This window comes from Denticeps clupeoides, unplaced genomic scaffold, assembly GCF_900700375.1.
Source record: "Denticeps clupeoides unplaced genomic scaffold, fDenClu1.1, whole genome shotgun sequence".
NCBI lineage: Eukaryota > Metazoa > Chordata > Actinopteri > Clupeiformes > Denticipitidae > Denticeps > Denticeps clupeoides.
In genome coordinates this window covers 29188-57161 of record NW_021629886.1, presented here as the reverse complement: position 1 = coordinate 57161, position 27974 = coordinate 29188, and the positions used below count along the sequence as shown (strand labels likewise).

At 47.2% G+C, this 27974-nt stretch overlaps 1 pseudogene; it reads left to right on the top strand.

Moving 5' to 3' along the window:
• Positions 1 to 3: 3 nt before the first annotated feature.
• On the top strand, positions 4 to 27900 carry LOC114776537 (signal-induced proliferation-associated 1-like protein 2; annotated as a pseudogene).
• Positions 27901 to 27974: the final 74 nt, after the last annotated feature.

Genomic DNA, 27974 nt, shown 5'->3' with positions numbered 1-27974 from the left:
TCTCCACTGCAGCTCATGACTTTGAGGGGCCATCCTGGAGGAAGATGCCGTGCCCTCGACAGCAAAGCACGGCACGTCCCGCGGCCTGCCCCTGAAAGAGGTGCTGGAGTATGTGGTGCCTGAGCTCAATATCCAGTGCCTCAGGCTGGCCATTAACTCGCCCAGGGTCCCCGAGCAACTGCTGAAACTGGACCAGCAAGGGGTGAGTCCACACGTCGCTCCCGCACACCTGTCACATGCAGGGGTGCTTTCTTTCCAGCTTGAGCGCAGGAGGATGACTGGCTGGACCCTGTTAGCAGGTCAGTCACCGACGTCAGAGGCGTAACAGCTGACTTGGAGGTAGTTATCTGCAACAAAACGGAAGTAAGAAGGCTTGCTGCAAGTGCTCTGCTGGTTTTCCCGGCTGCACACTCATATATAGCTGTGGCACTAAACATTCCTCAGGGCTTGTAATTACTGGACCATAATCACCAGGATGTCAAATGAACGATAAATTAGGGGCTCAGATGCCATCATGCAAGTAAGATTGTATATTTGATCATATGAGTTTGAACTGCTGTTGTGGGTGCCTGAAATAAGCAATCACTTTGAGGCTTGTCCATTGGAATATTCTTCTATTAAGAGGATTTTTCCAAATTACCTGTCAGATCATGCTGATTTCCCAAATTGTTTTCCTGTAGACCATTTTAACTGGGTGGATCTCATCCTGCTAGCTGGAGTGAATACTTGCAAGATATCTAGCTTGCTTACTTTGCAATGACAACATTCAACGCGCCAAGTATCTGTGGTGAAAAACGTTTGGAGGTTGGTTTGTGCACCTGCTTGAACGCATTGCAATACACCCCGTGGTGTAATTAATCAGAATTTACGATTGGGTTGTAACGTTCCTTTAGCACTCTGGCCACAGTCAAGAGCAGAGAACTGAAGTGTCACATGCTTTTTTTTAACAACAATTATACATCATAACATACCTTGTGACTTGCTGCAAGCATGTCTAGATGGAACTGTTTGAACATAGAATGTGTAAACATGTGCACACAACATTGTGGTGGAAAAATCACTGCAGTGACTGTACAGCACAACTGATATTAAAAACATTTTGATTCTCTTATGTGAACAAGGCCCTTTTTGCTCGCCCAGGGGCACCAGAGAGCGAGGGGCCTGAGCAGTATTACTATATAATTGAAGTGGGCCGATCTCAGACGAGCCAAGAGCTAGATCGATCTCCCCTGCCGTGCCAAGCCCAGGAGGAACAGAAGACTGCAATAAACTTTTATTATTTTCTCACCAGTAATTTCACATTATTGTCTTTCGCTGTTGCATTTAAAGTCTTGCCAGGGGTGCCGAGTGTTGATTTGATATGAAGGTTTTAATAAACAAAGATGAACATGACATAGTTTAAATATAAAAAAATACATCTTGGAGCATCTTTTGTAGAACATTTTTTGGACGAATGGGGTCTGAATACATTGATTTTAAGTCAATTTCAAATGGGGCTCCCTCAAGACCCCCCTTTTTTAAAATCAGAAGAATAACATCTTTCATGGCACTACTGTAGACAACCATCTCCATGACAACCGCCTTGGCAACCCACCGAGGCTATGTGACCTGGTGGGGAAAATCGACAATGATAAAGAGAAACTCATAGTTCATTTAACCGTCATTTTTATTTATTTTTTTTCTTTCCCTTTGTTTGTTTTATCTTTGCCTCTGCTCGCATGGTCAGATATCCCATCCGCTGAGCCGTTTCACCGTCAGGATGGGTGGTTTTTCCCCCCCCTCGCTTCTTTCTGGTGTTTGCTGATAAATAATTCAGATGTCGCCATTGAGTGGCGTCTGTTCACCCCACGCGCATGTGATTACCGGCCCTCGCCGCGGCCAGGAGCCTTCTGCTTAGATTGATAGCACACTTACCAGGACAGTCTCGCACCATATGCATGAAATGCGTATCGATGGCCTCGGGTGGAAAGCTTTTTTTTTCTTTCCTCTCTCCATGAAGAGCTCCCTCAATGTGGAACGTGGCCAGGTTGTGCTTGTGGGGCTTGCGAAATCGGTAGTGCTCCACAAACTCATTTCTAAATTAGATAGAGAAAATGTTTTATTTTAATAAATGGCACACCTCATTAACAGTTGAATCTATAATGCATTTTTCATTTTGCGTTTCTCTGTAGCTGAGTTTTCAGCATAAGGTGGGGATCCTGTACTGCCAGGCGGGCCAGAGCACCGAGGAGGAGATGTATAATAATGAGAGCGGGGGTCCTGCGCTCGAGGAGTTCCTGGACCTGCTGGGTCAAAGAGTGCGACTTAAGGGCTTCACCAAGTATAGAGCACAGCTGGACAACAAGAGTGAGTGAATGAATGAATGAATGAATGAATGAAGGTTTTAACACACACACACACACACACACACAAAAATACTGCGTCGAGCCACAAGTTAAAGGACAATTTCACCTTTCAGCACAACAATGACTCTGAGCCCCGCTGCCAATTCATCCAAAGAATGGCTTAAGAAAAAGAAAATCAATGTGCTGCCGTAGAAAGCCTTTTGACTGAAGTAAAGCAGGTTTCCATTGGCAGTGCCCTTCCAGTTTGACTGATCTTGAAAATGTCAGAATCGCTATGTGAATGGGCCCCTGTCCAAACCCCTAGTGGTGTGCACACAAATGTTTAACAAATGTTTAAATCTCGACAAAAAAGATATATATTTGATTTCCTAAATATAAAGGATTACATTTTCCTTGATTTTTAAGTCTCTACTGCAACAAAGATGTTAAACTTTTGCATGTTCTCATGCACACATACACTTCCAAGTTTAATGAAACTATATTGTTTTGCTGGACAATTTTATTCATCTGTGTGTTTAGATTTAAAAGACTGTCACAGATTTTTGGGCCCATTTTGCATGGGAACCAGTAGGATTTGCAAACTGACTATTCTCTATTATAATAATATTGTTATGATATTATTGTTATGATGCTTTGAAATGCATTGAAATTAAATTATGTTCCACATTTTCTTAAATACAAGGACAAGTATTACAGACTTTTTTTTTTTTTTTTTTTTTTAGCATTTTTGTTTCATTTCCAGAGAATCGCCCATTTGATGCATAATATAAACATCAGTTCTTTGAAATTTGGCAACACCATTTCCCCTTTTGCATCATTGCTCAATCGTTGCATTTCATAAGAAATTTTTATTGCCCAATCTGACATGCAGCAAAGGTGACATTGTACAGTCATCAAGGCTGACCGATCGTCTTATTTGACTGTCATTGTCATATTGTGTATAATGTTTAAATGTTCTTTCTTCCTCCCTCTCCAGCGGACTCCACGGGCACCCACTCTCTCTATACCACGTATAAAGACTACGAGATGATGTTTCATGTGTCCACCATGCTCCCCCACACTCCAAACAACAAGCAGCAGGTCCGTGTGTGTGTGGCTGGGCCTGGCCAGCATGTGAGGTTGATGTGCATCCATTTCGGTCTGAATGAGCTTCCAGCTTCAAAAGCTTGCCAGTCGTACCCAAAAGCTTCTGCTAATTACTTATACTTGAGCGGCGGGGCGTTGTCATGGTAACACTTCAGACACAGCACCCCCGCCCACCAAAAAAAAAGAAAAACTGCCTGGCCCCCATGTCTTAGGAGGTGGAATTAGCTCCATGTCTTTTGTGTGGGAAGGGATGCAGGGAGGGAGACGAGGCTTTTATTTAGTGCAGAGATGCGCCTGTGATTAGAGCAGTGATTAAGCTTCTCAGGATCTCGACTTCATTTCCCTTTGTCTTCCTCGGGGAGCCCACCCTCCATCATCCAATCCCATATTAGGATCAAATTTTCGCTTCGCGGCATCGTGTAACATATAGGAGCACGACCTCTTGATCATCGTACGCTGGATTGGTGGGTTAAGTCATCAGAATGACAGCCATAACGCCGACAATGACAAATATCCCGCTATTATCCCAGTTCCCGGAATGTAATCCCATGGTAAAACAATCCGCCATTCAGACGTGGTCTCTGGAACAAAGACACGGGGAACAGGAGGAAAGCCTGGACAAACAAAGCAGCACTGCGTGCCACTTGTGTCAACTGCTGTGGTTGCCTTGTTTTGTTCTCTCTGTTGGATTATATTAGAGTTTAGGAATTAATTTACAACCTTCATCTTTTGATGTCATTTAGTTATGTCAATGCCGTCTGAAATGTCATACTGTAGAGGGACCAAGGTGTCTCCATCTGCATTTTTGCTATGGAATTGCAAGTTAAATATGAAGCTGTTGGGCTTAAGGAGCTCTGTGTAGGTCATGTGATTTTGTTCGCAATGTTCTTCTCCCGTTACAGCTGCTACGGAAGAGGCACATTGGCAACGACATTGTCACCATCATATTCCAGGAGCCGGGGGCCCTTCCGTTCACCCCCAAAAACATCCGCTCGCACTTTCAGCACGTCTTCATCATTGTCAGGGTCCACAACCCCTGCACAGAGAACGTGTGCTACAGGTAATCTGAGCTGGCAATGGCCGTGCGATTTTTCCATTTTGAACGTATTCTGCGTCTTAGAAGCTCGATTAGGGCGGGTTTCCCCATCATCCGCCCGTAATCGGAAATTCATCTTGATTGCTATTACATGTAACACATGTAACGGCGCCTTCTACAGAACCTCTGTCGAGGATAAACAGAGGTAAGAGATGTGGGCGAGGATTACAGGATAAGATCGAAAAGAATTTAATTTGAAGTCCCCTCGGCAGCGCGGCTCAACGGTTAAGCTTGTGTGGTTTAATGCGATAGCGAGCTGATGGTGGAATCAAGCGGGCGCAGCAGGAAATTGCCCCTTCATTATCTAAAGGATCAGCGCAGGAGCAGAGATCTCAACCGCAGGAAGAAATCTTAATCTCAAATGCTTGCTTCAGATTAAGGTGAAATGGCTGATTTGTGAAAGGTTGGAAGGGGCCAGGAAATAATCTCGAAGAAATCATTTGTCAAAATATCAAGATTGTTCACACATTTGTGTGTTTGTTCGGGTTAAAATGGGATATTAAGGATATAAATTTTCTTGGCTTTTCAGCGTGGCCATTTCCAGGTCCAAAGACGTGCCAGCATTTGGTCCTCCCATCCCCAAGGGGGTGACGTTCCCCAAATCTGCCGTTTTCCGGGACTTCCTCCTGACGAAGATGATCAATGCGAGAATGCAGCGCACAAGTCTGAGAAGTTCCGCGCTATGGCCATGCGCACACGCCAGGAGTACCTCAAGGACCTGGCGGAGAACTTCACCAGCACCACGCCCATCGACTCCTCAGCCGCCAAGTTCAGCTTCATCACGCTTGGCGCGAAGCGCAAGGAACGCACCAGGCCACGCTGCAACGCCCACCTGCAGAGCACCGGGGCGGTCACCTGGGCCGTGGTGGCGAGGGACCTCAGCTTGCCCGGAGACATCAGCTGCCTGCTGGCCATCTCCAATGAGTCTGTGGTGATGATAGAGGAGGCATCCAAAGAGGTGGTGTTCAACTGCTCCTGCAGGGATGTGATTGGCTGGAGCTGCTCGGCCATTGGCAGGATGAAACTGTACTACGAGAGAGGAGATTGCCTGGTGTTCTTGTGCAGGACGGTTGCATAGAAGACGTGCGGGAGATCGCTCAAAGGCTGGAGGTGAGTAGGAGTAGTTCTAGAAAACTTTGAAACTGAAAAAAAATAGCAAGTTATGTAGAAAAAGTGATTGCACTTGGACCTGCAAAGTCACAGACGCAGTCAAAGGTTATAACCCACCTTGCTGAGGTCGAAAGGAACGTTTGCTGAGAACGTTTGCCTCATTCGTTAAGGGAAGCCGCTCAGGAAACGGCAGGCATGCTCCGCCCACCCATGCAGCTTGCTCACCTGGGCAGCAGGGGTGTGCCTGGCCCAGCCGGGTTCACCTCAGATACCCCTGTGGAGATGCACTGTAGCGTAGACTTTTTTTTTTTTAACTGCAAGACAAGCAACTTGCTACAATTCCAACCCCTTTCCTGGACAGGAAGACTAATGAGACAAATTCATAAAGCGGTAAAGTGGATTACTGGAAAGTACTTTCTGCATTCAGCATATGTAGTGTGTGTGTGTGTGTGTGTGTTGTGTGTGTGTGTATATATATATATATATATATATTTTTTATGTTCTTTTTTTTTTTTTTTTTTTTGAGTCTTGTATCATGGCTAGATGTGCTTAATCCTCCCACTGTTTCAGATGTGTAATAGATATAACTTCAGGAATATTTCATGATAAATGAAGGTAAATGTTATCATAATAAATCAATATGGTGTCAGTCTGTGGTAAAACACTGTGAAAACACAGCTAGGCTCACACAATGGCTTTACTATTATGCTCGACTGATTTGGAAACACGTCCAAGGGCTTTTCCAGTCCAGGCAAGAAGCAGCTGCACTCTTCCACGTCTGATGCACGTAATTCATAAACAGATCACCAGCAACTTCACGCCAATTACCGGTTGCCATGATATTCCACCGGTTTACCTTGGTCCTCTTGTAATTATTTAGCAATTAAGTCACCTTTTTAGGTGAAGGACCATGACAAGGAGTAACATAAATCTGACAGGTGCCTGACTGTCGACATTCTCCGCATGTCGACGGTTTATGACGGTTTGACAGCAGACAAGTCTGGACAAAGTTCTTCTTGAATATTGATTTGTTTGAGAAAGGCGAACATGAACAATGCAAAGCTGGAAAGATTTGCAGTTGGTCTAATGGTTTTATGGAAATCCAAAATATTTATGTCTCGTCTATATTTTTGTCTTGTGTAAATTTATCTTTGTCGGAAATATTGTGCATGTGTGAAGTTTTAAAGAAAGTTTCACTGTTGACTGATGGTTTGTTTTCTTAATGAATATTTCATTTGTCTCAGAATTGCTAGCTACAGGTCATGAATTTTCTCTGTCGCTGTCCCTCCCTCCTCCCCTCCAGATGGTGACGAGGGGCTGTGAGACATGCGAGATGACCTTGCGCAGGAACGCACTTGGACAGCTGGGTTTCCATGTCAATTTCGAGGGCGTGGTGGCGGATGTGGAGCCCTTCGGCTTCGCCTGGCAGGCGGGCCTCCGGCAGGGCTGCCGTCTGGTCGAGATCTGCAAGGTCACCGTGGCGACGCTCAGCCACGAGCAGATGATCGACCTGCTGCGCACCTCCACCATCGTCTCGGTGGTGATTGTTCATCCACATGAAGACGGCACCCCGAGGAGGTACAGAGTTCTCAGCTCGTAGATGATCTCCTTTACCGTTTCATTACTTTAGTAAACTTTTTTTAAACATATTACAGCCATTAAACACCGAAACATGCTGTTTAATCACTTAATGAAAACAGTGTATAAAAAGGGCACTTTCAAACTGGCACCAAACCTGTGCTAAGCTCGTTCGCTAGTGTAAGGTCAAATGCATACCCTGGATTGACATAAAGAAACAGAAAAAACACGAAAGAAACATGATCTTTAATGATGCACTGAATAGCGCGGGCTTAAATCATGAAGAATGAGGAATCATGCATGAGGGCTGTCAGTCATCGACGACTCACTTTTCAACTCTGTTTAAGAACATCTGTATAGATTGTGTTCTGGTGGTCAGAGATCTTTACACACCACCAAAAAAAAGATAAGCATAGCTACATTAGCAGTTTTTTGTTTCATACATATCTAAATACAGTACAGTACATGTGTTTTCTTTATTTTCATGAACATTTACATGGTGGATTCTCACTGAAGGCATCAAAACTATGAATGAACACATGTGGAGTTATGTACTTAAAAAAAGTGGAGACCTGGCCTCCACAGTCACCGAAAATGAAGAACATACATTAAATGACTGTATGTGATCAGTAGGAATGACCCAAAAATAGTATAGCAAAACAAACCATCTGGTTCTGTTTATCCTGGTATGAAACTGGTGACCCCGAGATTAAGGACTCTAACAAACATTTGGCTTCATTCTACCTTTTGCAAGTTAGCCCAGTGCCAGAAATCTCTCCTGCATCAGCAGAAATGAGAGGGAGTGAACTAGAAAGTTTTAGCTCCGATGTGAGCAGACTTGCCCTCTCTCCTGAGTCCTTAACCACCTCGTGGCACCTTCAAAGTTATATTTAGCCCGTGGCTCACCAACCCCCACAACACCCCAGACACCCGTATATTTACCGCGTGAAGTTACTGCATCAATAAAACCCCGTTTGACGTTTCTGAGGTGATGCTGGATATAGTTATTGTAACGTGTGGAGGATACGGCACTAGTAGCTCGAAACGTGCAAGAAAGAGAGACACGCATGCATGCATGGCGGTTACAGGGCAGCTCTGTCAGCAGCACAGCGCAACCCAATCTGCTCTCGCATACAGTCAGGCAGCGCAGCGCGCCGGTCTGCCTACATCATTCCTCCTATTTAGAAAAGTAAGACTATCTGGCTGGGTGCTGGTGGAAAGGCTGAAGGATCTAATAGTGGGAGACCCAGCTCTTCCGCCAGCTGTGTGGAGGTTCTGGCATGATGGTTGTTCTTTAGAGAACGGTGGTGCGAGTCACTGCGCGATTAATCATATCAGCTCGAGACACGGGTTGCAGGAAAGCAGTTTAACCACAGCTAGTGCGTTTTGCCGGACCTTTGGGTTGAAGACAATGATGATCCTTGTGGTCGCATCTAAAGCGATAGCTTTAAAAGTAAAATCTCAAACAGCTGAATTCAGTGTTGCTATTGGTTGTCTCCCGAATTCAGTTTCTTTGCCTGTGGAATATAATGGATTCAAATCACAATCACACCCATTTAGTTGGTTACAAACAAAGGCATATTTTGGTGAATTATTTCTGTTTTCTTTTTTTTTTTTTTTTTTCTTCAATTTAAAAAGCGTGAAGCACAAATGACCTGGATAAATGTTTCCAGAGTGTTACAGAAGTCTCAGCTCGTTCTGCTTGATGTAGCTGCAGTTGGAAAACCTGCCGCACGTGAATGAAATGGAAAAAGCCAGAGCAGATCGCTGAATTGATTCACCGTATCGGCTGTCACGGAGCATCAGGCTCGGCGCGGTTGAGGACACATGAAAAGCCAGCTCGAACCTACTTAAGGTGGAAGTCCATCCTTCTCACTTCTCACCCGTTTATTTAAGGAGGTGGAATCGTGTTCAGATGACTTCTGCTCTGAAGCAGTGTGGTTTCTTCTAATGGAAAGTGTTCTTTAATGAATTCAGACATATTGGTAATACTTCTGTTCTGTTTTTAATTAGGGCTGTCAATTAATTTGCTGCAATTAATGAAAAATATTTTTTATGTTCAAATAAACCTGTGGCGTTAATGTACCAGCGTTTTGCATCAAGTCACTGCTGAACCCCTCTCCCTCATTTGTTCTGTAATAGTCTTGAGAATTACATTTACGGCATTTACCAGACGCCCTTATCCAGAGCAACTTACAGTCAGTAGTTACAGGGACATCCCCCCCTGGAGACACTCAGGGTTAAGTGTCCTGCTCAGGGACACAATGGTAGTAAGTGGGATTTGAACCTGGGTCTTCTGGTTCATAGGCGAGTGTGTTACCCACTAGGCTACTACCACCCTACTAATCATGATTAACTTGCTCGTTTCTAGTCGGTTGACTGACCCGTTTTAATACATGTAAAGTTTTGTTCCTTTGTGCCTGACAGGGGTTGCTCTGAACTCTACCGCCTCCCTGTAGTTGAGTACAAGCTGGACACCGAGGGATGCCCCTTCGGACGGGCACCGGCTGGCACCGCGCCCCTGCCGTCCCCAAGGGTCAGCCCCTGCCCCGGACGTCACCCACGCAGGCAGCTAATCGCCCCTCCCCGGGCCAGCAGACGTTCCACTACGCCCACACCGCCATCTCCCGCAGCACCTCCTTCGATAAGAAGTACCCTGATGGCCAAAGGTACGTGTTCACCCAACATCCGTCATTTTAATGCCAACCTTGTTTCATGGGATGCGTCCAACAAAACGAAACCTGTGTTGTACATTTCATGAATGATGTTGCTTAGCAACATTACCAACCACTTAATTGAAGTTATTCGTCATGCAGGAGGCTAAATTTAAAAAATAACTTCACCACACTGTTTTTTCTTTTAAGAGATTTTGCTCTTCTGTCTGTGCCGATTAAGAACATTTTTGCACTGAGGATTGGTGGGGAACAGACTACCATGTTTGGGAGTTTTCCTGGTTGAGTTATGATGCAGCCAGGTGAATGTGAAAAGGAGTACGTGCCAGACATGGATGAGAGTGAAATGCCAAATTCACTCTGGGTGGAGATCGACTGAGGCTAAGAAATGGGAAGAATAAAGCAGAGGCGCTCCTCTTGGCATGTGAAACAGAGCTGTAGCCTTTGGCCTTAGTGCTCAGTGGTCGTGTAGTATTACAAGTCAGCTGTTTGCGCTATGTGTGTGTGTGTGTGTGTGTGTGTGTGCGCGCTACACTGTATACAGTGTTTTTTTTTTTTTTTCCTTTATTGTCATTGTAAAAAACTGCAGCTCAGCACACGGTGACACAACAAACATGTCCTCTGCTTTTAACCATCACCATCGGTGAGCAGTGGGCAGCCATGACAGGCTACCACTGTCCCAGTGTGTGTGTGTGCGTGCGTGTGTGTGCATGTGAAGCAAGAGGGGCTGTGTGACTGCACTGACCTTTTCCCTGAGTACACATGATGTCTCTGCTGTGCGCCTCTTATTGTCCTCTGCGTTGTCCTGGTCAGCGTTGACATGGACAACATTATGCTCATTGATGTGCTTTCAAATAAGACATCCATCACACTGTACTTCACCCCGTCTCGCATTTTCCATTAGATCTGAGTGGTTCTTTTCTAGATTTTTCAAAATATTAGAACAGCACTAACAGAATTAATTGCTTTTAATGAATTTTTTCAAGTGAAGTGATTGTCATTGTGATACACAGCACATGGTGCACACAGTGAAATTTGTCCTCTGCATTTAACCCATCACCCTGAGTGAGCAGTGGGCGCCATGACAGGCGCCCGGGGAGCAATGTGTGGGGACGGTGCTTTGCTCAGTGGCACCTCAGTGGCGACTTGGTGGATCGGGATTCGAACCGGCAACCTTCTGATTATGGGGCCGCTTCCTTAACCGCTAGGCCACCACTGCCCCTATTTTTGGGAGTTTGTGAGTCGCTGATACACAACATATGAAAGTAAAAGTGAAGTGATTGTTATTGTGAAACACTGCAGCACAGCACACGGTGACACAACAAAATGTGTCCTCTGCTTTTAACCATCACCCTTGGTGAGCAGTGGGCAGCCATGACAGGCGCCCGGGGAGCAGTGTGTGGGGACGGTGCTTTGCTCAGTGGCACGGCAACCTTCTGATTACGGGGCCGCTTCCTTAACCGCTAGGCCACCACTGATGTCGGTATTGTACAGTGTGTGTGTGTGTGTGTGTGTGTGTGTGTCTGTACCGTTTAGAAAAACAGGCGAGGGCATGCAACTGGAGTAGTGAGGATGTGGTGTAGGAGTGTTGGAGCCGGAGCCAGAGGAAAACTGAGGCTCAGGCGGTGGATGAACACTCCCACCTGTTTCTCATTAGAGGTACAGGGGCGTGTGCTGGGGGTTTTGACACCCCAACAGCAGGAAACATATTACAGGGGAAAAAATACAGCAACCTGGTGTTCAAATTTATCACGGCAAGAACACGTTTCTCAAACAGCGTGTGTTTGGGGCACGTAGTGGTCATTAAACATGCCTGGACTGCACAGAACCGAACTTTATCTGATAAATGTGTATTTCTGTGTGTGTGGTGTGTGTGTGTGTGTGGTGGGGGGTGGCTCTGTGTTGGCCGCCTGTCATGTCCGCCTCTCTGCTGGGAGGTGCTGCACCGCGCCGCCTAATTGGGAACTGGAATCCCAGGTGCCGCTGAGCTGCCAACACCTCGGCAGGGCGTGTAAGACGGAGCGAGGAGGAAGTGAGACAAACAAGGGTGTGTGCACACGTGTGTGTGTATGTTGGGGGATGTGCGGCGTGACCTTCGCTTTGTTCAGCAGCAGATCTCTGCTCTTATTTCATGTCTCTGATCTCTGTATACTTCGTTTTTGAAGATTGTACCTTCTTTGTGGTTAGTTTTGTGTGTCCCCTCCTGGACGTCCAGACCTCTTGCCCTAGAAAGCCTGGAGACCCACGGACCCCCTGTGCTATATTTAGACTCACCTCCAGGCTTTGAGTTTCTTCCGTCCTCTCTCCTCACAAACGTGACCGGAGTCCAGCAGGAACTGGATCGATCGTCTACCTCGCCAAAACGTCCTGAGCACCGATCCACCTCGTGCTGTTGAACATGTTTCCGTGTCTCTGCTCTTCATCCAGGGTTCTCCAGGACTTCGACATGCCCCAAACTCCTCCGGGGACCAGGGAACCCAGCCAGCCGTACTGCAGCTCTCCCAGCAACCAGTCCACCTCCAGCGACCCCGGGCCATGTGGGTCCTGGGCACAGAAGCCTGGATACGATGGGTAATGGCCACAGAATATCTGGAGCATAATTAGAGCATAATTACCCCTGTTCAGCACGACATAAAGCTGCTCGGCACAGCTCAGCCTCAAGGGCAACCGCGCAAGCAGAGAGGTCACACAGATCTATAATTTGTCAATTGTCAGAGTCATTTGTAGTCATTTGTAGTGGGGATGAGGTCTGACGTGAAGAAGAGCAGCAGAGCGAGAGAGAGGGCCCAGCTGGGGGTCATGTGATAGCCCACCACCGTATGGCCGGCGGTTCCTCCAGCACTTCGCTGACCTTCGCGTGTCCACACCGGCCTCCAGCGCCAGGGTTTGATCCTCCGGTCTCTCCACCCCCGACTCAGGTTGCGCTCCGCTGCAGAACTGGTGTCCAGCCGTCTGTGGCAGGCAGCGGGCAGCGGGCCGCACCAGAGAGGGGCCTGGCGTCGACCGATCCGGTTTCCCTTCAGGAAACGTCTCAGATGGCTACTGTAGCGTGTACTGACAGGCCCTGCATAATGCAGCGCTCGGCGCGGACAAGTGAATCGGCGCACAATGCACCACGGGCCGTGCGAAGGATGATGAGAATCAGCCCTACCACGTGGTTCCAGGGCGCGTGGTTTAATCTAGCGCTTCTGTTATACGGATTTTGACAGCGTAGTGAGTCCCGGCTCCGAACCCCCTCGGCATCCAAGCGCGCGGCGAATACAAATCTCGGGTGCATTTAGGTCGCACTGAACGGTGCTTAAAACCCGTTCTATCACCGTTCCTTTTTAATATGTCTACGTTCGCTATGCACTCAGAGGTCGTCAACGCTGGCCCTACAGGGCAGCAGCTCCACCAAACCTAGGAAGCTTCACGTTTCGTGCCCTACACAAAATTCAACTCAAGAACGGGGACCAGGGTTTGTCTCACGGGATGTCAGCACCCATCCACTTGATATGTCCAGTTTTTTTGTAGGATTTGCAGAGCGGATCACGTAGACGTGTTCGGTTGTTTTAGATTTGAACAAGGTCCCCTGGTGTATACAAGGTGTTGCAATATGCAGAAGCTCATCATCGAGGATAATGAGTTCCACTGTGCTCGGCCCTACAGGAGCCAGTCCCCAGCCCCCCACGACCAGCCAGAAGAGAAGGAGGCAGAGGGGTGCCGAGATCGGGAGCCCAAGCTGGAAAGGACGCGATCAGCGGGTGAGCTTCAAGCCAACAAAAGGACACAGGACCATGAATCATGTTTTGTTGGTAAAGGCGTGAATGAGGATGTCTTAAACCGCAGTTGCAGCACTGTCTTCCAACAATGCTGGTTTTGTTTGTGAGACGAGAGCGTGGAGCATGATGACAAATGATCGTTTTTGCCTGCTTGCGTTTCAGAAGCCAAGTGGCTCATGCCATCAACCAAGATCTTGAACCGAGGCCTTCAGAAGCAGGCGGCCAAGGAGTCTTCCAGCAAATTCCCACGAGTGAGTGTCCTCCAATGTACAAATCCTGCACCTTCAGCTTATTTGATGAGAGCTGTTCTTTAACGCTTATTCATTTATCAGATTTACAGCGCCATAAATTTACATGTGTTAAATCCATGAGGCTTAGCATCGGCTTTACAGATGTCAGTGCTTCAGGATCCTCACGTTATTTTGTTTGTCCGCTTTTCTTCTCCTCGGTTGATGATGTGCTGATGTGGAACTTTGTGGTTGACTCTCATATTTCCCAGCTCGCATCAGCCAGTGTATTTTATGCCACTGACATTCTCCGGAGTGTTCGAGTGTAAATGGGCTGAGTAGTACAGCACGGGGGAAAAGCAAGCAAATAGTCAGCAGTATCAGCAATTCCAATTTTTATTAAAGCATTGATGACAATAATGTTGATACGGTTTGTGATTAATCTCTACTCCTAAAAAAAGAGAAATTCAGAGGTTGTTCAGGTTTAAAATGTCGGGGTCGGAAAGTAACTAGTGCTCAGGTGGTGTTCTGCTCATGATTCTGACCCCATTGCCGATCCCAGAGGAGCTGGCTACCTGTCAGTAGGGTCAGGTGCAATATGCAAGATCAGCGTTCTGGAACTATAATTGCATGTGCGTATACACACACACACACACACACACACACACAAACTCATACATAAAACCCCAGAAATTCAGTGCAGTGTTCTGGGAGCGTCCTGTCATAAATTTACAGTGCGTTCATTATGTATGCATCCACACTGTTTCTGATGAAATGAACAAAATCTGCTAATGGGAGGGAAAAGCATAAATCACGCGGGGCCTGTCAGTTTGAGAAATTATCTGCCCTCGCTAGCAGCAGACCTACAAGTGAGCAGTCGCTGCATATTTTCCTTCTAATTCCTCCGCGCCTTCGTTTCTCCCTCATTGGAAATAAATATCCGCGGTGTTTTGCCGCGGCATTATTGTCACCGTGATTGTATTAAAGGCTGGCGCCCCGCGTCAGCTCATAATTTTCACAATATTGCCGGCTCTAATTTGAGCTTCAGGGGGTGCTGGCTTTCAGGCTTCAAAATTGTTTGGGAGTGGAACGTGTTATGTCGTAGTTTGCGCTGGGGGAAAAAAAAAAAGAAACTGAAGCCACATTAGATGCATCATCACAGTCTGGGGTCTTTCCCCCCTTTGCACCATTAACAACTTTGAAAGGAAATAGCATTTTTGTTGTAAATATTTTTTGAAAAATACCGTGATATCGTGAAAATGATCCTTGACAGGTGTTATAGGATAGGATCAGGCTCCGTGCCTATGTGTGGTTGCAACTCATTAAAAGGCGTTATAGTAATATAACTATATACTACTATATAGTATATAGTAATAATAATAATAATGATGTCTTCCTCAGAGCCGTGAGAAGAGCTGCCCCAGCCGATCCAGCCACTCCAGCAGCAACACGCTGTCCAGCAACGCCTCCTCCAGCAGCGACGACAAGCGCTTCGGCTCCGGCGACCCCATGGACCCCGAGTCCCTGGGCCTGACCTACATCAAGGGAGCCTCAACAGACAGCGGCATTGACACAGCCCCCTGCATGCCGCCTCCGCCGCCCCCTCTGCCCCTAACAGGGGCTGGTGGATGCCGTGTGGTCCTCAGGGAAGGGTCAAGGGGTGAGCCGGGCCTGGCCTGGCCACTGGAGTATCAGGGTGAGGGGGAGGCCGAGCACTACCTGCCGCAGGGCTACACCCCCACGACGTCCACTGGACACGTCACTGATGGCAGCACCGGGGACTTGAGCGAGATTTCGTCCCTGTCCAGGTAAAGAAATGGAAAAATGGAGGACTGGCCTCTTCCAAGTTTTCATTCGAAAGGGGAAATGCACTGTTTACTTTCCACACCCCTTCCCGATCCCACAAACTCTCAGCAGTATATCTGAGTCATGTTTCCAGACTGCCTCTTACACAAACACACACACACACCGAGCCGTATTTCACCGCGTTAATGAGCCAGTGCGTGCGCACTGCCAAACCGCACGGCCGAACCAGCCAACCGCTTTATGAATAACATTCACCTTCCTTCCATACCCCCCCCCATCCCTGCACGCGTTCCCGCAGAACGCGGTCGGGAAAGCGAGCCCGCGGTTTGATAGCCGCGGCCAGCTGGTTGGGAAGGGTCGCGCTGCAAGTCGAAACTCCGTTGCGTGCCTTTCTCACGGTCGAGGTGTTGCCGTGGTAAATTGGCTGTGACACACACCTCGAACCAGTTGCTCTCCGAACTCATCTCGCTGTGCAAGCGCCCGGAGTCTGGCGGCGTGATCTACCCAGGCTCTTCCAGTGCCTTTTCTCCCTCACTTCTTATTGTGACGGTGCTGGAATTTCCAACTCGACACCGATACACAGGAAAAGGACGGTTCTTCTGAAATATTATTTAAAACAACAATTAGAACAGGCCCTGCCATGTCCTGCCAGCATGTTAATGTTCCTTGCCTAGCTGCTGCGGATTCTTTGCGAACCTCCTCAGGGAAATAAAACGCTGTTAATTAATTGCTCCCGGATGCAGACCTTGTTTCTCATTAATGTTCTATCCTCGATGCAGGCTCTTGTTTTCTTTTATTAATAATGACCCTAGAGCTCAAAAACTTGCTTCTGTTCTCAGGAAGCTCCTAAGCATGAAGAAGGCTGAGCTAATTATGGAAACTAGTATTCCCAAATGAATCGGGTCGGTTCAGTTCATGAGCGCAGACTTCAGCACAATTTTAAAGATTGTGCTGGCAGCCGACCGAGAGAGTGGACGACAGGCCGCGGCACCAAATAAACAGAATCAAATTATGAAATTAGAGCCTTAATGCTGCTGTGTTAATTGCTCTCTCTCTCTCCCCTCCAACTCTTTTTCTCCAGTGGTTCCCGCCATTCCGGCAGCCCCTCTGACCGACGAATGAAGAACAGTGCCTCCCTGGACTCGCTAAAGGCTACAGCTTGTCCCCACTGCCACCACCCGGGAACCGACGTCAGTGCCCACACCTATAGCCACCAGTCTCAAAGAGACAAATACCTGATGGGCCTGGAAGAAAGCGCATGATGGCCTCCTCAACTGGATCACAAGCAAACCAGGTGGGCGTGGCTTCATGATGGAGATGATTGTATTGGCGCTCAGATACGCAGTTCTGGGCACCATCTTCTTTATTATTGCCACTGTTTTCAATCTGGCCTTAGTCGCAGCGATGGAGCTTGCTTCACTAGTGGAAGGTCAAAGACGGCCTTAGGATTTATATTGAATAAATAGATAAAATAAGAACAAAAGCAACCTTTACTGATGTTTCGACATATTGACATTCATTTCAGTATGAATCAAGTCACAAGTCCACTTTATCTTATCTCACTATATACAAGTACACAGATATACGAGATTGCGAAGCTTGGAGATTCACAGTGTGTAAAAAGACAGGATGAAGATGTAGCATGCGTGAGAGCTGTCAATCATCGGGCTCCTCCCATTTATAAAAACATAATTGATGATTGTATTCTGGGTGACAGAAATAATTACCACAGCAACAAAAAGGTTTGTTTCTATTGATCAAGACACAGATAATTATGGGTTTTTAGTTAATCCTGTTTATCTTAATATTGAATAATCTGGTTAACTGTAATGCCAAAGCTTATTTGGGGCGTGGCCATTTAAGGTGGTGTGTTTTTTTTTTTTTACTGTCATATATTGAGGACTACACGTGCCTATTTATGTACAAGCAACGTAAGCTGATGATTACAGGCCTACTGTTCAGCATGCCTCTTTTGTCCAGCTGGTCTTTACTAAAGACTGGCTCGCAGGAACCAGTAACGTCTCAACGGGAGTTTTATACCTGATTTACCGGACTGGTGAAGTCAACCAGAACAGGGCAAACAATGCAAAAGACCCACATTTACAACATTTATGGAAGGGCTACTTCAACGTTGAACATCAAACCTGGTTTTAGTGAAGGTCATTGGCATTTCACCTCATGCATATTTCTTTTTTTCTTTCTAAAGTGGCCTTTTGATTGGTTGGCTCATCTGTGTGTTCATTCCTTTGCTTTTTTCTTTTCTTTTGTCCTTTCTTCTCTTCTTCCTGTTTTCTTCCTCGTTTTAGTCAAGCAGAAGGTTTAGTGTCTGCTCTCCTAAGGGCGCTGTTGCAGAATGCCAGGTACAACAACGGCAAGCTCCGTGTTTGGCGTGTATGTGTGTGGTGCTTGTGTGTGTGTGTGTGTGTGTGTTTCTTGTTCGCCCCAGTGTGTGTGTTGCGCGCGCCCGTGTGCTTTTTGTGTTTCATTACTCAAGCTGTTCTTTGCATCCGCCCGGTCCCACCCTTCGCTCCGTCTCTGTTCCCGTTCCAACCTCACTTCCCTCCACCCTGCAAGCCCCTCTTGGCTCCCGTCCGCTTGGCTTTCTGCCCGAGTCCGTCACAGTCAGAGAACACAGGATGTGGACATGACCCTCTGTCACTCACTCACTGGATGATTTCCCAGTATCTCCCTCTTCCTCCTCTCCCTTGTCAGCCTGATGTGCTCTAAAGACCCTTCAGCTCGTGAGATAGCGCTCTGGTTCACCCAGTGTGTGCAGTATGGAGTCCTAATGAGCTCCAGTGTCATCTATACTTCTGTCTAGCGAACTCTCTGTAGCTATTTATTCTGTCCTTTATGTTGAATTGTTCATATTGTTCATATTTTTTTTTATTAGGAGGCAGTATTTGACAGACTCGTCAGGTGTTGGTCCTGATGGAAACATCCAGCAGCATCTCTCAAAAGAGGATTTCCTGAGGAGGCTGCTGCCTGACAGCCCCTCAGGGCCCGGGGACCGGCTTAGGGTGAGTCGGATCATTTTTAAAAATGGAAGTGGAGCCTAATCATTTTCTGGTGATATTCGTATTTATGACATCCCAAAAAATTGAAAAATCCGCGGGGGAACAATCGGCATTTTTTCTTTTCAGCTGCCTCAGTTCAGATTGAAAAGGGCTTTTTGGATGATCTGATAGTGGCGCGAACCCCCCCCCCTACCAATCACCTGCCCGTGAGCCCACCGTCTGCCTGTTTCTTTAGACATCTGCTGCTTCCTCTCCCATTAATCTCCTGTGTGGTGTTGGTATTAGAATGCGCTCGGGTCTTCCGCCCCTTTAATTACGTGCCGCACATGCTGCACGGAGGAGGAGCACGGGGTGCCAGTTCTCCTGCTAACTTGTCCTTAGCAACACTCGCATGGCTGTCAAAAGGTTAATTTAGCATTTTCATAAAAAAATGCTAGCACCAGGGCTTGCACCACGCTGGGTTGTTTGTTGTGATAATTAGTCCCGATGCGGCATTAGTGGCAGAGTGAGGGTCGTATTGGAAGGGACAGGCAGGTGTAAATGGATCCCATCCGAAAGCTGTCAGGCCGCCATGGTGTTCCGTCTGCGAGACTGAGCTTTGGGACTGCTAACACGATTGGAAGACTGCAGACGGTACCGATTGTGTCTCTTAAAGAAGCGATGAAAGTAGAATGCAATATCAGATAATCGTGATTTAAAAGGCTCTTTTGAAGACGCCCTCCAGGCCCCCTCAGGGGACCTCAGGAGAGCGTATTAAGCGTCCACTGAGGCCGCTGATTAATATTTCATGAAGGAGTGCTATTATTATTTTCCTTTCCTTTTGGGAATAAAGCAGGCCCTGCTTCAACCTAAGAGAGTATAGACAATAAATGTGTCAAAATGAAAGCATTTTTAATATCTAACGTGTCAAACGTTCTGGCGGAGGAGGGAAGGGAATCTGGGTGAAAAGACTGACCTTTGCTGACCTAAATCACGTAAAGAATCGGACGGAAAACAGATCAGTAATCTAGTCAGTGTCAAGAACCATCTATAAAACATGGCAGAAGGATGTGTGGCTGCCAATGGTGTTAGAAATGGTAAAAATAGTGTTTGTGCTGTATTTTCATGTTGCAATAAATCAATGTACCTGTTCTCATTAAAAAACAATGACATTTGCCCAGTTCAGTATTTCTAAAACAGATTTGTCTTCAGGTTATGTGGCCGCGACGCTGTCTTCGTAGGGCTAGTCTAAGCATTGTTCCGTTACATTCTCTGGCAAGCTAGAGAGTATTTTCTGTTCGTTGCAGTTGAGTAGGGTGCTCAGGGCTAGATGTCAGGATCACAAGGTTCTTCAAATCCAGCCGTCAAATCGGCCCCTGCTCCTCCCGGGGAGGCTTCTGCTCCCTCACTGACTGTTATTTGCCAGTATTCATGACTGGGGCGGGGCGGCTTGTATGCCCACTCTCCAGATAGAGCTGCACCCCTTCCCATTCCCTCCACAAAGCCCATGTACTGGCCTGCAATTTAAGAGTGCAATCGGAACAGAACTAGAACAGCATATCACGAGGAGAGCCACCAAACTACGTAGATGTCAGGAGCATGTCCAGGATAATCAGCTGGATATGTAGCAGTCGTGTTCAAGCCGATGAGATGCTGATTTCATCTGACAGGTGATTGGCGCCCCCTCACCTCCCCTTTTGAAGTCCCACTGCCACCCCTCATGAATTAAAGATGAGAGGACCATGAGACTAATAGGTTTTACATGAAGCCCCCTGACCCCTGCAGAGCTTCTCTCTGCTATGTTCTCATATTTGCTCATCTTTGTCCTCTTTCTATTTTTGACTTGTGATGTAAAAGTTTTGGTCCATTTGGTTGTATCTCTGTGTAAACTGGGATACGTTGTCCCTGGGGCCCGGGGACAATGAGGGCCCAGTTGGCTTCAGCCTCTTACTGGCACAGCAGCTGTGCAGGTGTCACATGTTTTGAGACTTTAGCCCATTGTTGTCGCAAAGGCAGGAATAACCTAGTTTGTCTGCCCCAGACTGTTGCATCATTGCCTTTCTCTCTCTGATTCTTTCCCCAGAATGCCGCTGTAGTCCAGTCTCCACGCCGCTCTCTTTACCGGACGCTTTCCGATGAGAGCCTCTGCAGCAGCCATCGCAAGGCCCTGTCTTTGGCCAGCTCTCGGAGCTCCATGCTGGAGCAGGCCCTGCCCAACGACATCCTGTTCAGCAGCACGGCCCCCCTACCACAACACCCTGCCCCCCCGCATGACCCTGCGCCAGGCCGGCGGGCAACTCAAGAGTGAGTCTCCCAGGCTGCTGCGTAGCCTCAGAAATTCACTTCTATCCAACTCGCGTTGCGGCTTTGTTCTTCACGTTCATTTACAAAGTGAAGTGGCAGAACACCCACCCTCCCAAAGCATTCCCCATTCAGGAAATCAATCATTAAAGGAATCGTTCTGCCAATTTCAAACATGCTGCTCATTTAAATGAATGTTTAATGAACAATGACCGCTACAGCTAGTGTTGCCAGATTGGGCTGTTTTGGAGTAAAAAATTGAGAAACCCAATTCTCCTTTAGGAATGTAGCCATTAATAGTCATGGAGTCAGATGTATGGCAACCCTGGATTGACAATAAATGTGTAGCTTCTGTCTTTTTAATCAGTTCAAACTAAGCAGACAACCTGTAGCCAGACAATCATAACCATCACTGAATAAAACCAAAACTTGCAGTTAAATGGCTGGATGAAACATGGAAATTTGGGATGTCTGACAGGAATTAGAATCCGTGCAAATATCATGAATATGAAATACTTTCACTCCACTAAAAGCATTCACAAAGAATGAATTAATTAGCACCAGTTTATTACTCTGGTCTCCCTAATTTGCTGAGTCTTTGAAAATCCCCCTTTGCATCTCTGTCACCTGTTTTTCTGGAGGCTCCACTGCTGTGGGTTTTAGCTCGAGCCGTCGTGTGAGCCTGCTTTACATGCGGTTAACACCGTCGCAGGCTGCTTACACACCTACGGCACTCGCCTCATTAACACACTGCAAGACAAAAAAAGGAGAGAGGGAAAGAAAGAGCAGAGACGAGGGTCTTCATCCATTATTCAAATCACCTTCGGCTCGAGGAAACCAGATGAGCGAAGGAGAGCGAATGAAAGCCGCCGCGAAAGATGAGAGGAGGAGAAAGTTCGCTTGACTCCGCTGTCTCTGTGTCTCCGTGTCCCCCGAGCTGCGGGGATGCGTAATGTCGGCTACAGGCCGGGCTTTTGTCTAATCGCCCCACTACCACGGCGACCCACCCAGAGGCGAAGGTGCCCGAGAGCCCTGGTGGTCTTTATGCAAATTGGGTGCACCTTCTCTTTTATATATGTACATCTCTGCTCTCGCTTTGTTTCAACCTCTCGCTCGGCGCAATCAGCTTGTGGCCTCAAGTGCAGGATAATTTTCTGCTCGTCTGCGTTTTAGTCCGAGTCCTCGGTCAATCAGTGCGGCGCAGCCAGACGCCCTGGTCGACGCGCCCGCCTTCGCTGCCCTTTCCCTGCCATTCGGCGGATAATTATTCAGCAAAATGAGCCGTTGTGCAGTGAGTGCTGCTGTTTAATGGGAGGAGTAAATGTTCCTTTCATTAGTGCCTCTCTCGGAGAGACCATGATTGATATCTGGATTTTAATCGGGATCATTTTAATGTCTGTATGGTCTAGAGCACAGCTGTATTAAATGATGAACGAAGATGCATACGGCCATTAAAATATGAAATAGTTTTAAAGCCTACGTAAATGTACCTACATTATTCTCTTTTATTACTTTGAAACACACAGCAGCTCTTGAGCCAAATTAGAAAGTAAAAACTTGTCTAGGCACAGTCTTCCGCAGGGACATGTCTTGAGATGAAAGAAGAAGATGAGAACTGACGCTGTGGGGGAGGATGGGGGACTACAGAATTGTCGTGGTCGGGACGGAGGACAGGACGGCTGTTTGGGAATTTGTGTCTTGCCAGCGACTCACCCCGGCACCTGTCTGTGCAGGTGATCTCTGGTTCTCTGACGGCTCGCTGGTGGACAAGGCCAAACTGGGCGAGCCCGGGCTCATGCCCCTCCCTGACACGTCCTCCGACCTGGACTGGTCCCATCTGGTCGATGCCGCCCGGGCTTTTGAAGGTAACGGTACTTTTCATGCTTCCGACCTTTGCAGCTGAGCCTTCCTAATCTGTAGCCATGGCTGCGTACAGACTTCTAGTCCGAGCTTCACCTCATGCGACGAAGCAAATGCCCCCTAATTAGACCTCGGAGTTTCTAATCACTCAACATCCCTGGCTGTGAATGCACAAATGCTGACTGAAAAGGTGCAGCGGTGCAACCTTGCCCACAGCTATATAAAACCACAGCTGAGGATGCACATTTCTGCTGAAGAACATAATTGGTCACACAGTAGTTTTTGGTTGTGTAGCTACTCAAGGGAACTTGCATACTCAGTCACCTGACTACAACAATGGCGCTTGGACAATGATTTTTATTTTTTTTGCTTTCGGCTCCAAATGGTCTTAAATTTGAAAAAGTATCACTCAGCCCTCCGAAACTACCTCTATCTGATGTCCGACCAACAAACAGCCAAGGCAACATTTGGCCTGCGTAATACTGACATTGTTGGGTGAATGGCCTCAATGGCATTCAGGAAAGCCGTAAACTAATGGCCATACATTGTGGCATCCCTAACGTAAATATATCACATATGGCCTTTACATTTATTGCTCTCCCCCCTGTCGGTACGTCCTAAATCAGTCCTGGTGTGAATGCATCAAAGTGGCGAAAAGCCACCTGAACCATAAACTGCTCTTAGCACCATTGTCCCTGTGGCCCTCAGAGTGGTGTGGAGTGATGTCCTCCTATTGTACGTCACTGTCCCCGTTAGGCTTTTCCACTCTCGCACACACACCTTGACCTTGTACACGCGCGCTTGTCCTTTGTCACTGAAGTCCTCGTAACGTCGCCACGGCGAAGTGGCGGCCGCTCCAGCCCTCTCCTCCCCGTCCGCCACTTCACGTTGTCCTCCGCAAGTCCATTGTTCCTCAAGGTGTTAATTAAGAGGAGCTGGGTTTATTTTGAGCTCGCAGAGATGAAGCCATTATCGCAGAGCACGCCCAGCCAGGAGCCACAGAGGGGAAGTGACTCAAGCCAGCGTTTCGCGTTAATTATACATTTCTGGCTTGGCTGCTTCTGTTTAGGGCAATTATGGCTGCCCGGCACCTTTGACCGGGATCTCAGCGGAAGGAGGGGGGCCGCGATTTTTCCTGGGAAAGTCGGTGCCTTTGGCCTGGAACCTTTTCTACCCAAGCAACAAATGAACTTTGGCCACTGAGGCTTGAGTAAAGCGTGTTAGTGAGTTGAAACTCTGCTTTTATTCGCGACCTAGTTAGCAGTCATGAGCGCAGTCATGACTCTCGATTAGCGCACCTTTATAGACGAGCCGTTCGTGTGGCTGGTATTGGTTTTTTTAAAGCACCTTCTGCCGAGCTGCGGTAACGAGCCTCTGCTTTCCAACTCGGATAATTGCCTCCTGCAGCCTGACTTCTATTCCAGATGATTGTGTTAATGACAAAGGGCCCGAGGTGTTAGAATAGGTGTCTTCTCCTTTATTAAATACACTTGGGACTAGGGCTGGGTGATGGAGCCTAATGTGTGAAATGATCCTTTATCTCTATTTGTATGACACACTTGTTCACAATCATTTCATTCTGTAAATTGTATTTCTATATCAAGACCCAATATATTGGATCAAATCTCTGCTACAGATTTTTATGAGAACTTTGTTTCATACTTTGACTATATGTAAAAAAAAAAGGTAAATTACATTTCATCAGTGTATTGACTGGCCTGTGTACCTCTGAGGAACCCTCGCATTGTGTCAGGGCAGAGAGAAAGAAAAAGGCTGCACTGCACTTGACCCGAGTGCTGAGCCTCAGGCCGCGGCGCTTCTGCATTCAGCGGATGAACTGTGTGAGTGATGTCCTCCGCTCCGTCCCTGAGCTTTTCCGCTCCTCTGCCCTGTAAAGTGCTCCTTTAGCGCCCTTATTGGAGGGTAATGGTTCTCTTTAGCGTGCTTTTCCTCGACGGGAGGTGTAGCTGTCGCCGCTTTGCGCCGTGCAACTGCCGTCCTGCTCACATTATTAACCTTTAATGCACACGTGACCTCCCCCAGTGGAAGAGGGAGAGGGACAGAGTGATAACGTTGCGGCCTTAATTGGTGCCAAAATGGGGGTACAGCTCCTTAATGAGCCTCCATTACTGAGCATGGACTGTCTTGTCCCTTCCGCCCCTGCCTGTGTGGTGGGGCCTGGTTGTCTAGCGTTTTTTTTTGTGTAAGGAGGATCATTTAGCGAGAGCAGTGCTTCGCTGATTCTTGGGATTGATATCATTTTTTCGAACTGGGGTGAGCGATGCCAAAAGACACGGTCTCTAGGTGAACGTCGCATTTGTCACCAGGTTTTATGACACTAACAAATCAGTTTTACTGCTTCCTCCTCCTCCTGTGTGATGACTGTGACTCACCGCTCATTGTGCTTAACGCTGACAGCACTTTTAAATTATATGCTGTAGAAGTCTGGACTGGGATGATTCAGCCCCCCCCCCCCTTCTGCTGCTGCATGTTCATGTTTCTCATAAATGCCACATTAAACGGGTCGTTTTTATGTACTTTTTGTTTTGTGTGTTCATATTCTGCCAAAGTTCTCTTGTAATTTGATGTTTGCAGTCCAGAGTGTGGCCTCGCTGTGCTCTCTGACTGAAGCCGAGCAGAACAAGCAGGGCCTGGACCCCGCCCAGGAGCTGAGGCACCGCGTGGTGATGGGGGAGGATGGAGCCCTGGAGGCGGGGTGAGTCGAGGGCGGAGCAATGCTGTGGAGATCGGCTTGTTTCTAGAGGCTCTGAAGGCCCAGACGTGTTGCAGAGTCTTAATTGTGATGCAAAATATCATGAGCTGTCTGTACAAAGCTAATAATTCTCAAGCAGAAAACCTCTATCAATAATTGCTAAATGTTTGATGTTTTTGGTTTTTGCCACAATTTAAAACCTTTCCCAGTTTGACATTTTGACACTTCTATAGTGAAACCGTATAATTTTCTGTAGTTTTGAATGGTATGTCTGAATAATGGAGGAGCCTGCGCGTTTCCATTATAAATCCCTCCCAGGCGACTCTCTCATTAACATATCTGCCGCTCCTGCCAAGCTGAATTTGTTTATCACCAGAGTGCATTGCATCTTGGGTATAATTTATATTCACGGTTGGAAAAAAATAAACGATTGGATGAGTAAAGTCAATTATATGTCCTCTTTCCCGCTCTCTACCCACAGGGAAGGTTCTCCCACCCTGCTCACCGGAAAAGTCAATCAGCTGGAGGTGATTCTCAGGCAGCTTCAGTATGACCTCAGAAAGGTGAGGTTCTCTGGTCGGATATTAAAAGTCCGTGTTTCCTGAGACTAACGCACTGGAAACCGGTTTTCTTTTCGCTCTCCAGGAGCAAGAGGATAAGGCCATGCTGCAGGAGCAGGTACTGCACCTGAGGCAGGACAACCTGAGGCTCCACAAGGAAAGCCAGACTGCCGCCGCCCAGCTCCGGAGGTTCACCGAATGGTTCCTCAGCTCCATAGACAAGAAGCCCTGAAGGGGGAAAAAAAAACGGAGCGGAAACTTAACACGGCAAAACGATTCAAATCATCCACCCCTCCCCTTTGACCTTTAGCACATACTGGAACAGCGTAGCTGCAGAGCCCCAACTCTGCGAGCCTTAGCGGCCATGTTGACACACGCTAACACTAACATGCTAATGGCGACTGTTTGCGGTGGACGTTGGATTTGAGGGCAGTGTTATGTCGGGAAAGCGGGGAAGAAGGAAGAGAAGTAAAGGGATCAATACGAGAGCGCGTGTCTGCCGGTGAGGGGCGCTTTCAGGTGGTCTTTGCTTGAACCGGGTGGCACCTTGTGAACTCTAACATGAATGTAGTCGTATGTACCGTGCCGAGGTGTGTATTTAGGTCTTTGGTATTTTAAAGAGGCGTGCTCTCCCTCGCCGTAACGCTAATCTACCGGATCCCTGGCTTTACGGCTTTTCTTCCCGTGTTGCGTGGAGAGGCCGCCGGGTCCTCCTTGTCTGTTTAACACATTCTTTGGATGTACGTGTACTGTAAATCTCTCCCTTTGTAATTAGTTTTATTTTTTTTGTACAGTGAGATGTAATCTGTTGTCCTAGCAGCAGTATGTATGGTGAGTTTATAGTCAAAAACTGTTCTCTGTAGCACTGACTGTTGTAATTTGGTATATTTGATCTGCAAAATGAGTGTCTAAAAAAAAAAAAAAAAAATTAATGAACGTTATATAAACGTTATACATGGTATTTGGGTTGGACATGGCCCTTGCGATAGGTTATTATTATTCTTTATTATGACCCCCCCCATTAGTTCACTTGACAGTTCCTGTGGCAAATCTCACACCTGCCACCAAGTGTTACACCACGATTCACACCGTTTCGAAACCCAGGCGTTCAGAATGTTGAGTCACTCATGTCGCATGACACAGACGGTGTTCGGCACGAGGAGCTGATATGACACTGACACCCCAACGGCTGGTGGCGGGCGAGCGCTCCCCGCAACCGTGTCAAAGGGGTCATGTCAACCGGCGCGGTACAAAACCGCTTGCCTCATCTCGTCAGTGCTAACGTGAGAGGATGGCTGCCCTGTTTCCAGTGACGTCCCGAAACACACACCCTCACACCCCCCTGCTGCCTCCAGCTTTTCCTGTCGCACGCGTTCCCCAGCCCATGCAGTTTCACACTACGTCTCTATTTCATTTCAGTCCATCAGACGCGAAGAGGAGTGATTGTGAGCCGCTACGACCCAACGAAACGAAAAAAGGTGTCTCGTCCTCCACACTCTTATTAACCCTTATTTAACCCCCGGAAATCAAAGCTGGGTTTTCATTCTCTGTACTAAAAAGGTTTAATAGTCCTGTATTGGCAGTAACGTGTATAGATCCCTCCCTGGAAGAAAAATTATAATTATATACATTAAGAAATATTTCTGGGTACTCCCAGTGTTTGGATGCTGCTAGAGTGCAAGATTTTTTTTAATGCCTTTGCAGATGTTTTTATTTCTTTGTAAAATGGTTTTGTTTGAGATGGGACGATTAAAGATTTGCTTTTTAAAATAAATTTAGGATGTGGAAAAAATAAGTTTCATTGCGTGTGATTATTTAACGGAGTTCTGCGTAAATCTTGCTGCAACTTTCTGGTTCAGACAT